General features: G+C 35.5%; 1 pseudogene; it reads left to right on the top strand.

Annotated features, from left to right (window-relative positions):
• The first annotated feature begins 273 nt into the window (after positions 1–273).
• Positions 274–15,768, top strand: part of LOC141417261 (integrin beta-1-like) — a 725,909-nt pseudogene continuing 710,414 nt past the window's right edge.

Genomic DNA, 15,768 nt, shown 5'->3' on the forward strand with positions numbered 1-15,768 from the left:
GAAAATAGTTAATGCTTAGGTACTCTGATAACGAACATGGAGCATTAAAAATATGTACAATTAGGGCATTCGGGAAAGTTACTACTTTCTTTGAATTGATTTTGCTTAATTTTTACCAAAAGCACTTATTATGATTGTATGAGTAGAATATTTTATTTAAAAGCCATAAATTAAGTACATTCTAATTCATTTGATTTTTGTAAATAATGTATTTACAATTCTGATTATGTAAACATGGGCTGACTACTGCATCTTTTGATACCAATATTTTATATGTTATTTAAATATTTTTTCAATACTTCTACTTCTGCATAATGTGATGATTTAGAAGTGTTAAAAAAAGAAAGATTACCATCCAGAAGATATACAAAATCACAGAATCTCCAAAATTATAAAGAAATCTAAAAATGTCACCAACCATATCAAGGGAACAGCAGAAAAGCACTAGCCAGACGATACTACTCAGATCCAACCATAGCAGTTGGTTATGCAATTATGATCAGGTACAGAAACACACCTCCAGCCTTGTATTTGGTTTTTGGCACGACCTTTATGCAAGCTTTTTAGTCAGCTTCCATTGAGGGCTCATTTTCATTTTTGTTCTGGCAACCCAAAGATGCAGTAAAGATTCAATTTTGGAAAGGATTTGCAGACAACAATTTGTAAATCATACCTGGGATAATATTAAATGTTGGTCAGAAAGCAATTTTGTTAAAGTTAGGAGGTATTATTTAGACTTGAGTACAATAAGTTTTTAAAATAACAGTGTTCATCTTGTGCTATAATTTCATAATACAAAAGCAGTATTTTAACACACTTGCTTCTTTTGTGTTAGTTTGGTACTCTTAAGTAATAGCTATTTAAGTACCTGTGGTAGTCCACATCTAAAAATAAAGAAATAGGCCCTCTCCTTTCTTTCTTGCTTCCATCATTTCTGTCAGGGAGAATGGTGTTTGCTCCCTTTTGATCTACTCTTCAGCCTGTGAAGTCAGGCCTCCACTTCTACACCTGCTTCAGCAGAGTGCCACCATCACCTCAGACCCCAGATCTACAGGATCCTTGTCTGTGCCATTCATTTCAGAATTTAGTTGCCTACGTGTATTATTATTAAATTATAATATTTTATTATTGGGGTATTGATGTTTGAACTTAGAGCCTTGCATTGCTAGAGAGGCACTACCCCTTAAGCCACTCCTGAGCTCTTGTTTTATTATTTTTAAAGCTTTCTGACTCAGGTGATGCTTTGAACTTCCAAAGATGCTTTTGGCTCCTGTGGCATCACTCCTAGTTGCTCATCTCATTGCTTACCATTGTTCTCCAGTTTACTTTTTGTGTCTTTGCTTTCTCCTTCATTCCTTCAGATCACGTAAAAGTTGGTTTTCCTTCATGTATTTGAAAACCATTTGCTGCAACCATGGACTTCTGTTGAGCTCAGTACCTGTTTCTCTAGGTGCTTACTAGAAATTCATACAGAGAAAATCTTCATATTAAAATTAATAATTTTTCATCCAAATTTCATTTCCTCCTGTATTTCCTAAGATTTGTGTTTTGTTAAGTTTGTTTTGTCTTAAAATGCTGGAAATCTAGCCCAGGACCTTGTGTGTGCTGGTAGTGCTGTCCTCTGAACTACAACCCTAGCCCCTATATTTTTGAAGGGAATCACATTCAACATCTCTTTTATCTTTCCTCTGCTCCTTCTTCATTGTTTCAGTTCAGAGTTTCATCATCTCTTTGTTTTTTTCCTATAGTTTCATAACTAATCTCTTATTTTTTAAAAAACATTTTTGCCACATTTTCTTAAATAAAAGTAAGATTTAGTTATTCACTTGTATATTGCAGTGCTGCATTACACAAAGAAGAAATTTCTCACATGAAATTTAATACGTGAACTGTCAGTTGTGCCCTATGACGTGCCCAGACTTTCCTTCCCTAGTCAATTCATGCTGTTTTATGTATTTGTTTACCTGTCTCATAGTTATCAATTTGTTAGTGTTTCCATTACTGTTACAACTTCTGGAAATTATTTTATAAAGAGAAAAGTTTTAGTCTGGCTCATTGTTTCAGAAGTTTTAGTCCATGATTAAGTAGCTCCTGTGTTTTGGTCTTGTGACAGTGGCACATTGTGGTGGTAGCTCTTGGTAGAACACACTATTCACTTCACATTCAGGAGGTGAGTTGGAAGGAGACTCTTTCTCTCTCTCTTTCTCTGTCTCCTTCACCATACAAATTTCCTATGACATAAATCATCTCTCTAGGCAACACCTCTTAAAAAATTCCTATCAACAGTGCCAACCTAGAGACCTAGGCTTTAATATGGACACCCTATGACACATTCCAGTTCCAAAATAGAACAAAATTGATTTTTTTTGTCCACTTTGCTTGAGGATGTTTGCTTTTTCATCTTTGGTGAAAGGTCTGGTGTTACAAATTTTGGTTGAATGAAATTGAGGACATAACCTATAGAGTTACTTATAGAATCTTTAGGTTTTGTAAAAATTGTACACTTAATTTATTTCATTTTATACTGTTTAATGTGTAAATTGTATCCATTTGATTTTTCTCATCTGTTTTTGATTGCTAGCAAGCTGATTTCATTTTCTAATCTCTGTTTAATTAAGGGAGCCACAGACATTTACTTTAAGATTTAAGAGAGCCAAAGATTAACACATTGATATTTATTACCTTATGGATCCCACATGTTCAATAAAAGATGATCTGGAGAATGGAAAATATCTTGGAACTGATCTGATGAATGAAATGAGGAGGATTACTTCAAATTTCCGGATCAGTAGAAGAGTTTGAAAAATTAGTAGTTTTCTTATGTATAACACTTCTCAAGTCCTTTTGTGTTCTCTTTCTTCGTTCTTCACTATGTGTTTCTGAGATAAATAGGGCAGTTTTCAGTCTTTTTCTGAGAGGAAATTGATATTCCTAAAATCCATCTAATACTTTTTGTCACTCTTTTTCCTCAGTCAATGTATACTCAATGTAATTTGACACAAATTTTGCCAGTTGAATAATGAAATGCCTGATTCTTTTCCAATCATCTCTTAGTTTATTTTATAAACCTGTCAAGTACCCCAGATTTTATTTCATTACTAATTATTATTTCATTACAAATTAGATTTAGACATTTAGTTCATAGAAAGTTACATGTGATAACATGTTTTTTTAAAAAATACAACCTTGTACATTCATCTGACCATGTGCACTTTTTCTTGTCTGGTTTTGTGTCATGTGCAAAAAATTGTGATGCCTTACTTTAATACAACACCAACACAGCTCAGGACCCCTTGCACAAGTGAACAGAACTGCACCTGCTCATTCAACTTCAAAAAGGTGCTCAGTCTTACTGATAAAGAAGAAATCATCAAAGAACTTACTGACAAACAGCAATATTTGGAACTTGGATTCTCCAGAAGGTGGATTTGATGTGATCATGCAGGTTGCCATTTGTGGAGTAAGTACATTTATTTTCCACAAGGGTCTATTTTATTATTTTTGTGGATTTTAGCATAAGTTATCAAAACCATAACCTCAATTACCATTTCATTAGATTGTCTCTGAGAAGTGCATGGACTAACTGTAAGTGTTTTTTGGAAAGTTTAATCATTATGTCCTTGATTAACCTGGGCAGCTACTTCTTTTCATACACTTTTAAGAGTCGGCATGCTAACCATTTGACACAGTGTACTACTTTGTAGTACTTTCACTGGTGTTCTTGGAGTTTGGAAGCAGCTCAGATATCATAATTTCTGGCTTTGTGTATGAAATGGAACTGATGTTGTATGAGGTATCAGTGGGAACCTTGACACTGCTCTCTTGGAATACTGCCTCACACTGTTTTCCTTTGCTCAGTTTTCTTCCACTCATTATCTTTGAGAGACGTCTTTCTTCTGGGTCTTGGTAACTCAAAAATAAGGAAAATTTTGAGCTGGTGGAGTGACTGAAGGGGTAGAGTGCCCGCCTAGCAAGTGTGAGTCTTGTGTTCAAACCTAATACCACGCAAAAAATGATGGAACTTTTAAAGCCCTAATTTATAAGCTGTATAACAACATACAGAGAAGTGATAAAGCATTTGTAGTTTTAAATTGCAAGATTTTCAGTGGTAACAAGTTCATCTATATTGGAACAGTGATTTGCATTCTTTGAACCAGGTACCAGCTGAGTATTTTCAAAGTAGAAGAAGTTTCTCTCTGTGTCTCTCTTTTTCTCCTTGGTAAGGTCCTAACTGATTTCCAAGATAATAAGTGAAGCAGTATAATAGGTAAAATGTGTGGTAGTTAACAACTTTCTCACCCTCCCTGATTCAAGATAGTTTACTTAGCATCTCTAGGGAAAGTTTTCTTTTATTTTTAAAAGGAGAGTAACAGTTTAGTATAGAACATGGGGCTACTGTGAAGTTCCAGTGCAGTGAACTGTGAAAAGTACCAATACACACTCAGCAAATATTAATTACGATCTTGTTACTTCTGATATTTCACTAGGGTGATTGCAGTTTAAGGTTTAGTCTCAGATTTTAAGGTGAAGAGAGAGTAGTCTTTGAGGTAGTATTGAGTACTGTATAGTACCTGGTACCTCTTTTCTTTCTGGCCAGCTGTTTGAGATCACTGTGAAGAAGGTGTGCTCACAGCTGCCTCTCTCTGTGCCTTATTCTTTGGAATCACACTGACTCTAGCATCCATGGTTATGGCTGTCTTTCTGAGTTTGTGCTCTGCTTTGCTAATGGGAAAAGAGACTGATATACTGCTTTTGGAAAATGATTGCCATTAATAAATCTAATATCTGCCTTCAAAGAATTTAGACCTTTCTGGGAGGGGCAGTATGTGATTTGAACTCTTGTTAGGTAGGTGCTCTACTACTTCAACAATGCCCTAGCCCAGAATTTAGTTGTAAGAGGACAGGTGGATTAGGAAAATTTAAATTAAGACAAATATATTTACAAAACAGAGAGATGAGGATTTGGTTGCTACTTTAAATTCTTTGTTGAATAATTGAAGAATAAATTACACATGAAAAGTTCAAAGTGTTGATTGATGAGTTCAAATGGGTGGATTTATGCAGACAAGTCCTGCAGCAATTTTTTCTATAGTTATAAAAAGGAAGGGTTATTATGGAAGGCTGATAATGGAGGCAGATGTGATACAAGATAGAGCAAGGGTGGGTGACAGGAGGATGGAACAGGTCCTAACAGCAAGTTAAAGAGTATGGGGCAGAGATTCCTTTATTCATGTAGCAGGCACTCCTGAAACCTCTACCAAGAGACAGGCACTGTGCTAGCTCCTTTGAATAAAATCAAGAAACTGTTTCTAAAAGTTGCGGAGCAGTGATGTGTAGGAGTTTCTCTCAATGGAAACTCTTTTGATCAGCAAGAGCATTAGAATTGTGGGAAGAAAAGAGCGAGAACAGAATGAGGTAAAAATATAATAGTAGCTTGCATGATTTCTGCTGAGTTATTGTGAGTAACATTTTAAAATTGAAATCTCTTCCTTTTCAAGTCACCAATTGGTTGGAGGAATGTCACATGGTTGCTGGTGTTTTCTACAGATGTGGGTTTCACTTTATTGGAGAAAAGAAACATGGTGGCATTGTTTTACCAAATGATGGACAGTGTCACCTGGAACACAATGTATACACAATGAGCCATTATTATGTAAGTGCTTAAGTCCTAACCTAGCAGATCGGATAGTGTTGAGTTCTAGTATCTAATCTTCACAGTATTGTGAGTAGCTGGCTTGTGGGTTGTTGAAGGTCAAGGGTTTGTTATTTGGTTAGTATAGACCATGATCTAATGTCCTAGCAATTATTGCTCTTGGCAAAGGTTTGTGCTGTGCTTGCTTCTTGTAATCATGCAAAGGTGAAGAGTGGAAGGACTGGCTGAGACAATAAACAAATTATCTAGGGTTATACTCTTGCACTGCATTCCTCCTACTTATGCTTCCTACATAGCTAGAATTATAGATATATACAACCATACTTGGCTTCTTTGTTGAGGGTGTGTAAACTTTTTGCCTTGGTTGGCCTCCAATCACAATCCCCCCAAGTTGGGATTACAGGCATTAGTCAACGTGCCCAGCCCTAATCTTGTTCTTTTTTGTAAATGATAGATAATAGATCCTTTAATAATGAACAGTTCTTTAATTATGTGTCTTACCATTTAATATACATAGACTATCTTACTATTTAAGACCATTTTAATATGGGGGTTCTTATACATGCATAAAAGTGGAAGATTAGAGACCCAAAAATATGCTCTACATCACAGCAATTATTTGCATTTTTTATAATTTGAAATCCAGTTACATATGCAAATCATTATTGTTTTCATAAAGTATGGTACAATTCACATACTGTAATCCTAGCACTCAGGATGTGGAGGCAGGAGAATCGCAAGTTGAAGACAACCCTGGACTATGCAGTGTACCCCTGTCTCAATAATGCATAACCAAATTAAAGATCAGAATATATTAGAAGGATTAGAATGATGTTTTACATGCTAAACAGTATTACTTCATTTCATAGGACTGTTCTTACATTATTTACCTTGATCAGAAGCTCAGTGAAAATAACTCACAGATCATTTTTGCAGTTACTGGAAAATTTCAGCCCATTTATAAGATATATATATATATATATATATATATATATATATAAGATAAAAGGAACAAAATTCTAGATCTTTTTTGTTTAGTCAGTTGAGCCAAAATTACATGTCTGTATTAAATAGGAAATGGCTGTGGGTAGGCAGATTGAATTTTATAAAGTGATTTATGTTCATATTTATTCATATGCTGTTACACTAGTTTTCTTTCTACTGATTGGACTCCTAAAGTTCTCTAGGAAATACTTAAAGATAAATTCTGCTTGCTCAGTGAATTGGTTAAATAAACATTTATATTACTCATAGTTTATGTTTTAATTATAGGAAATGAAAATTTTGATCCCTAATTCAGCAGTGGGAACCTTAACTGGAAATTCTAGCAATGTAATTCAGCTGATCATCAATGCCTACAATGTGGTACATTTAAGTAAGATCAATCTTGGAGAACACATTGCTCAAAGAAAGTAAAACTTCCTTTACACACAGTTAACAAGACTAGAGGGCAATAAAAAATTAAATTCTCAATCTGGATGAAGAACTTTATTTTTTCACATAAAATCATGGCCCAGGCAAAGCAAAAATATGCTGAGGGCATGTGTAGAAGATTCTGAAAATCTCTCTGCATGTCTTTAAGCAAAGATATCCTTTTTGGAACAGGTGTAGAATATAATTTTCATTTAGATAGACAGGATTCCCCTGATCTTCTTTTTCTTCTCTTGGTAGATCCATCTATTTTGAGAATGAGTTTTAGTGGACAAGCTTTTTTGCCTTTTCGTCTGTTTCAATATATTCAGGGAATAGAATTTGCTTATTTTAAAAAGATTTACAGGGTTTCCAAGATGGCACCTAGAGGGAGGAAGCAGAAAACAAGCCTCCTATAATGAAATCTTGGACAGACACTGGAGACACACTTTGCAGGCAAAATCACTGAGAAGAGGCAAAACTTTGACCCCTCTACACCTTCAGCTGGTGCAGAGAATCTCCACTTCATGTTAAACGGAGAAACAAGGAGGGACCCCAGGCTGCCAGTCACCCGCTCCCAGATGGCTTGGGAAGATATGGACAAGGTGAGCTTCGCAGTACCCTGGTACTCCCACAGACAACCCCAGGCCAGAGCAGCTTAGCCCTCTGGACAGACTGAACTCCACCTGGGGAAAAAAGAGAAACTGACTAATAAGCAATAAGAACAACAAAGACACACAGAAAAGAGGGTGAGGCACACTGAGCACCAAAGATTGGGGGAAGGGAATCCTTCCCGGAACTGTAAATAAACAAGCCGAGTGGGCAGGAGAGGCTCCTGCGGGAGCGGGGGCACCCGCCCAGCAACCAGGAGCAGGAAATCTTGTGAGAGTGGTGGAGGGAGGAAAAGTCCACAGGAGAGGGGGGAAGACCCACCTTCCACGTGAGCTGTAAACAAACATGGCGGCTGGCAGGAGCAGCAGCACCACACCCAGTAATCAGGAGCAGGAAAGCTTGTAAAAGTGGTGATGGGAAGAAAACTGCAAAGGAGAGGGGAGAAGACCCACTTCCCACATGAACTGTAAATAAACACACAGGCCTGAGAAAGCAGGTGCAGTGTCACATTCCCCAGTGTGCTTGGAAAGGAGAAAGCTTGTAGCAGAGGCTCACGCACAGTAGAACTCTGAGTAAACAATGCCGGGAGGGCCAGGTGAGTGCTAAGCTCACCCCACAGATCTGCATAAATAATGCCTCCAGCAACAGCAGGCTGACAGCAGTGGGCAGGCAAGCCAAAGCCTCAGATACCATTCTCAGAACTGTCTCCAGACTCTTTTTTTTTCTCTTTTTCTCCTGACCTTTGATGAGAGAACAACCGAATTACACCTGCATGCTGAAAAACTTACTGAAACTGTATTGCATTTGAACTTGGGATACTGGTGGGGGTTTTTGTGTGTGTGTGTGTTTAGTTTTGTACTACTTTATGCGTCCCCTTTGATGAGACAAATACAGAACAACATCTGAGGCACCATCTCCAGGATTGGAGACTGAGACAGACACTCAAATTATTAAGACTGAAACATCATTGCATTTGAACTTGGAAGTTTTTTGTTTTTTTGTTTTTTTAAAAAAGTTTTCTATTTTTCATTTTATTTTATTTAATTTTTATATACAGATATTTCTTTCATTTACTTATTTTTTTATTTTTATTCTTATCTTTTTTTTTAGTTTTTATTTTCAATCCTCTCTCTGTCTCTATAATGCCTCAGCTTACTGTAGATTAGTTTATACCTTTGAAACCTTCTTGTCTGATTCCTTGTTCTGTTTTCTCCTTCTTGTCTGTTTATTTGTTTTCCCTTTTCTTTAACTTCTTGCTTTCCATCTCTGCTCACCCTTCCATTCTAAATATTACCGTTGTTATTATTACAAGCTAGAAAATACTTAATTGCACATAGTACAGGGACAGTAACAACACCAAAGACTATGGGAAGACAGAAAAAACAGGGAAACCAGTTTACCCACAGCAAAAAATTAGTACAGGAACCAGAGGGGAATGAAGAAAACAGATACTTAGATCCAGACTCCAACAAAATGAAGATAAACTATGCCAAAGGACCCAATGAAGCCCCAAGAATAATTTAAAAGAAAACATACTACAGGTACTCAATGAGAATTTTATAGAGATGATACTGGATAGGGTCAACCAAAATGTACAGGAGACACTCAAGAAATTCCAAGACAACAAAAATAGAGAATTTGAAAAAGCAAAAGAAGAAATAAAGGAAACCATAGAAGCACTGTATAAAGACCAATGTGAAACAGAGAAGATGATGAGTAAACAGATAAATGAGCTCAGGACAAAAATAGACAACATTAAAGAGGAAACCACCCAGGATATGGAAAACCTCAGAAAAAAGAATGAAACAGAACTGCAAAACAAAACGGAAGGCCAATCCAGCAGAATAGAACAAACAGAAGACAGAATCTCAGAACTTGAAGATAAAATAGTAATTAAAGGAAAAACCGAAGAACTATTAATTAAACAACTCAAGACCTGTGAAAAGAAAATTCAAGAACTCACCGGCTCCATCAAAAGACCAAACTTGAGAATCATGGGCATCGAAGAAGTAGAAGAGGTGCAAGTGAAAGGAATGCATAATATATTCAACAAAATAATACAAAATTTCCCAAATTTAGACAAAGATATTCCCATACAGATGCAAGAGGCTTCCAGGACACCAAACAGACCAGATCAAAATAGAACTACCCCATGACATATCATCATTAAAACAACAAGTTCAGAAACTATGGAAAGAATATTGAAGGCTGTAAGAGAGAAAAAACAAGTAACATACAAAGATAAACCCATCAAAATCACAGCAGACTTCTCAACAGGAACATGAAAAGCAAGAAGAGCATGGTGTGAGATCTTCCAGGCACTGAATGAAAATAACTTCAACCCCAGGATACTCTACCCAGCAAAACTATCATTCAAAATAGATGGAGCAATAAAAGTCTTTCATGATAAGCAGAAACTAAAACAATATGTGACCACAAAGACACCACTACAAAAGATTCTTCAAGGGATTCTGCACACAGAAAGTGAAACCTAACTTAACCATGAAAAGACAGGCAGCACCAAACCACAGGTAAAGAAAAAAGCAAGACAGTAGAGAGTAACCTCAACTTAGGTACACACAATCAAACCTTCAAATAACAAAGACAACTAAATGACAGGAATCACCACATACCTATCAGTACTAACACTTAAATGGATTAAAATGGAAGATCCAACAATTGGTGGCTTACAGGAGACCCATCTCACCGACAGAAATAAGCATAGGCTTAGGATGAAAGGCTGGAAGAAGATTTACCAAGCCAACTGCCCCCGAAAACAGGCAGGAGTAGCAATATTTATCTCTGACAAAGTAGACTTCAAACCTACATTGATCAAATGAGATAAAGAAGGACATTCCAATACAAGGGGAATTAGACCAAAAGGAAATAATAATCATCAACCTGTATGCACCCAATGTCAACGCACCCAATTTCATCAAACATACCCTGAAAGACCTAAAAACATATATTAACACCAACATAGTGGTTGTGGGAGACTTTAACATCCCATTATCATCAATAGAAATGTCATCCAAACAAAAACTCGATAAAGAAATCCAAGATCTAAAATATACAATAGATCAAATGGACCTAGTTGATGTCTACAGAACATTTCATCCAACTTCTACACAATATACATTCTTCTCAGCAGTCCATGGAACCTTCTCCAAAATACATCATATCCTAGGGCACAAAGCAAGTCTCAGCAAATATAAGAAAATAGAAATTATACCATGCATACTCTCTGATCACAATTCAGTAAAAGTAGAACTGAACAGCAATAGTAAAGGCAAAAAACATGCAAACAACTGGAAACTAAATAATTCATTACTTAATGAACAATGGATAATCAATGAAATAAAAGAGGAAACTAAGAAGTTCCTGGAAGTCAATGAAAATGAAAACACAACCTACCGGAACCTATGGGACACAGCTAAGGCAGTCCTGAGAGGAAAGTTTATAGCCATGAGTGCATATATTAAAAAGACTGAAAGATCCCAAATCAATGACCTAATGATACATCTCAAACTCCTAGAAAAACAAGAACAAGCAAATCCCAAACCAAATAGAAGGAGAGAAATAATAAAAATAAGAGCTGAAATCAACAAAACAGAAACCAAAAAAACCATACAAAGAATTATTGAAACAAAAAGTTGGTTCTTTGAAAAAATAAACAAGATCGATAGACCCCTGGCAAACCTGACTAAAATGAGGAGAGAAATAACCCAAAGTAGTAGAATCAGGAATGCAAAAGGAGAGATAACAACAAATACCATGGAAGTCCAGGAAATCATCAGAGACTACTTCGAGAACCTATATTCAAATAAATTTGAAAATCTTAAGGAAATGGACAGATTTCTAGATACATATGATCATCCAAAACTGAACCAAGAGGAAACTAATCACCTGAGTAGATCTATAACACAAAATGAAATTGAAGCCTGCAACCCTAAGGCACTGTTTCATATGCAAGGATTAGGGCCTCTGTCCTTCAGCCAGAAATGTCGTGTGATTGTGCTAAAGGAGGTTCAGACTTCAGGCATCCTACACCTGCTTTCACCTCTGGAATCTTCCACTCTGTGGCTGCTCAACCCATCACAGAAAGGACTTTACAAGGTGAATACAAAGGGCAAAGAAAGGAAAAGAATAATTGACATTCAAAGGGTGAAACAAATCTTCAGATGAGTGGTGGTTAGTCCACAGATACCTGGAGTGCAAATCCTGAGATTTCAACCACTAGTGTCACTCAGCACTCTACAATTTCACATTGTTTATAAGGTACAGTGCTGGAGTCATGGCTGAAGTTGTACAACACATGCCTTGCAAGTTAAGGCCCTGAGTTCAAACCCCACCAATAACAATAATGAAATAAATATATGGGAAATGCAGTACCCTGCAATGGCCATGCATGCTGCATTTCCGAGTTCCCCAGAAGAACACTGCATGAGGACTCAGTGCCCTGGCAAATCCCCTACACTGTAATTAATTCTCTTTCATGATGTACTGTTTGTGTTGTTTTGGAAAATGCATCAGAACCTTCAGGTTCAGTTTAATTTTCCTTGTTTTAAGTGATCTTGTACAAAGGATGTCTGTGCACACAGTGCACATTGTTCTTTATGTATTTCATAAGGAAGAACTCCACTTTTCTTCTAGTCCATGTTTTACCATATTCTTATATTCACAAGGAGGTCAGAGAGAATTGAGTGTACCATATATGAGAATGCTAGTTTTTATAAAACTTGTTTTCATTTTTATGTGCTTGTGATTAAAACCAGGACCAAAAGCAGAGTGAGCAGGTTCTCTACTATAAGCCACACCCCAGGCACAAAATATTTCATCTTTTTAAAATCACTTTCATTTTTTTTTACTTACAACAATCCTATGAAATAAAGGAAAATTTACATCAAAAGATGAGCAGAAGCAACTCAAGTATTCACCACCTACCTCCTAACACACGGTCCTATTCATGGTCTTAAGAATAGTCAATAAAAATTCTTTGCTCACTATTGGCAAGGGCTTGGCTGCTATGTTAGTGTGTAGGGAGGAGATCATACTTACCAGGGACTGACTGACTTCCTTGACTACTTTTTAGTGATGGAAAATGGGAATGGAGAATTCCTAGGATTGCATTCTCTAAGCCAGAAATTTTGTCTTCCATAAACTCCAGTATTCCTAAAGTCCTGCAGTAGTTCTGAAGTTCATTTGTTCTGAGTGTACCATGGTCTGTAAATATCCATTTACTACTACCCTCCCCTGTTTTTCTAAATTGACTTTCCTTGAAGCCATGTACCTCGGATTTTCTTAGATATTAATAGAGAAAAGGAATGTCATTGGTGTCTCTTGGAAAAAGTCAGTATACTTTGAAGTATTCTGATACATTCCATAGTAAAGTGGAAAATTATCTTCAACTGTTTCAAAAATTGTTCTATGCTGGGTATGATAGTGTTTACCTATCATCCCAGTACTTTAAAGACTTAAGCCACATGACTATAAATACAAGGCTAAATAGCAAGAGTCTTGTCTCAAAAAACCATACACACACACACATACACACATACACGCATGCAAATGTGCATGTACACACATTCACACATAATTGGTCCTAAATTATAATGGAAATCCAATCATGATTAAATAACTATGTGCTCCTTTCCTTTATTCTAATTCCAAAAAGTCATGGATCCAAGAAACTGAAGTCTTAAATGTAACACTAACATGTGTTTATGAAGGAAATTTTAGAAATACTCAGGTGTTGATAATGGAATGTGTGTTCATAATCAAGATGGTATAATACTTTGAATCTTTTGCCAGTAGAATTTTCCAATAATCTTAGAATGTCACTTCCCTCATTTATGTACTGAAGATTCTCTGCCTAAACTTAATAGCATAGAATATATGGTTAACTTCTAATTTTCTAAAAGTACAGAATGTAAAGTTCATTTTAGGGAGAAATCTACTTAAGTTGAAAATGGATTCAATTTTATGAAAGGCAGAGTTTCACTAAGAATTACAAAGTAATGCATTCAGTACAAAATATGTACTGACATTTTAACCTCTTATTAATAAAAAAATCAACTTTCTGAAATGAGGTATGTTTCAATAAATCAATATTAATTGCATTTTTCATGACATTAAGCTAAACAACTTAACACATGTATATGATCTAACCTTAAAATAAGTGGCTATTACATTTTATGTAAGTTTTTAAAGACTCTTTAAGTCTAGTCTCTGAAATATTAATTAAAAGGCACATTTGCTACATTATATTTCATTTTATGATGAGTTGTATTGTTGATTTAGAACATAATTAATGATATTTGATTTGTTTCAAGTGCTGCAGGGATTGAATGAAACAATAAAAATAGATCTAATGTTGCCAATATTTATAAATTAAACTTAGATTAATTGATTCCTGAAACAAACTTTAAATACCAAATGGCATCCTTCCCTTTGTTTTCACACAGAGGTCAAATGAAAGGTGTGATAAACATAAACATTTCTAATGAAGTATATGCTCACTCCTCATTTATTCATGGCAAATCTCAAAACATCTTTGTATCTCTTTTTCTGTCTCAGTCCTCTCTTCATTTCTGCCTAGAAGTTTAATGTTCCCTAGCATGGACTAAAAATATCCAAATCAATTTCTTTATTTTGAAGTTACTCCTCTTTATCTCTTGTCACTCACCCTGCTCTGACCCTTTTCTCCAGCATGTGACCAATGCAGACTACTTCCCATTCCATAGTGTGCTAACTCACCTATAGCTGTTCGCAGATTTGCCTACCTGTTTCTGGTATGCTTTTTCCTTATTCTTTAGATATCAACTTATATCACCTGTATCAAAAGATTACAATATTGACATAAAATTGAGATATAAGTCCCCTCTCCATGTTTCAATAACGGCCTGATTTGTAACTGCTATAATATCTATGAATCTGTGTGGAAATTGTCTGTGTGTCTGTTTTTCCTTGTTATCATGCCTGATTGTAGAGGAATGGACTGAATCATCTTCATCTTCTAATTCCAATGCTTGTCACATTAACTTTTTAGCACATAGCCATTGATAAATGAATGAAGAGTAAGAAAAACAGTGTCTCTGATGTTTGGCTACAATGATGAATAATTCAGGGTGCAATACAGGAATATTACTCTTAATGGTAATTTTATTATAGTTATATATGTATTTTCATTCATCTTAATATGAAGATGGTCCTCACTTTTTAAAATTAACTCATGCTTCATAAACTTTGATATGTTTCTTTTCATGTCCCACTGAAATTGCATCTGAGTCCTTTAGAATTTCTCCCCTAGAAATTACTTTTATGTGAAGTCAAGGTCTTTCTAAAGAAATCATCACAAAATAGGTAGAGGCTTCAAAGAAATAAATATTTTATTTATTGAATTGTTCAAATAACATTTTAATTTTTCCCATTAAATGTATGGTGTGAATTGCTTCTTGAAGGAGAATATTTTTGTTTCTTATATAAATGAGGAAATTGCATACAATATAGTAGTTTCTTGCATATTTAATTATCTCTTAACTGTATTTTGCAAAATAAAGCCAGTATTGCAGTTTTATGTACTCAAACTAAATAATCTTAACAGTTTAAAAAGTACCCAAACAACCAAGTTGTCATGAGTACTATAATGGAGATAAATTTCACTTTAGTGATGCTTATTGGTATTTTCCAGTTATTCTCAGTATGTGGTATTCTTAAAAGTTAGACATCATTTTGTCATAATCCTGCTATAGCCATTGTCAATGCTTAAATGTATTATGAGGGTTATAGTGTCACTGAACGTACATAACTGTTAAAAAATTTTTATTTTAAGCACTGATTTCTAGTTCTTTCACCTGGAGAAACATTTGCCCAGGTTTTTTACTTTTCCTGTCTATTTATTTGTTTATTCATCATTGGTAAAATTTTTAGAAGTACGCTTAGAATTAGTGGAAATTTCCAGTTCTAATGTGAAGAACTTTCCATCTATGAACAATTTCTGAGTAAACTTCTGGCAGATGTCACTACCCATTACTATCTTAGTGTGTATTTTGTACAAGTCTGAACACTCCAAACAACCACAGTACAATCTTTAT

Source organism: Castor canadensis, chromosome 15, assembly GCF_047511655.1.
Source record: "Castor canadensis chromosome 15, mCasCan1.hap1v2, whole genome shotgun sequence".
NCBI classification, from domain to species: domain Eukaryota; kingdom Metazoa; phylum Chordata; class Mammalia; order Rodentia; family Castoridae; genus Castor; species Castor canadensis.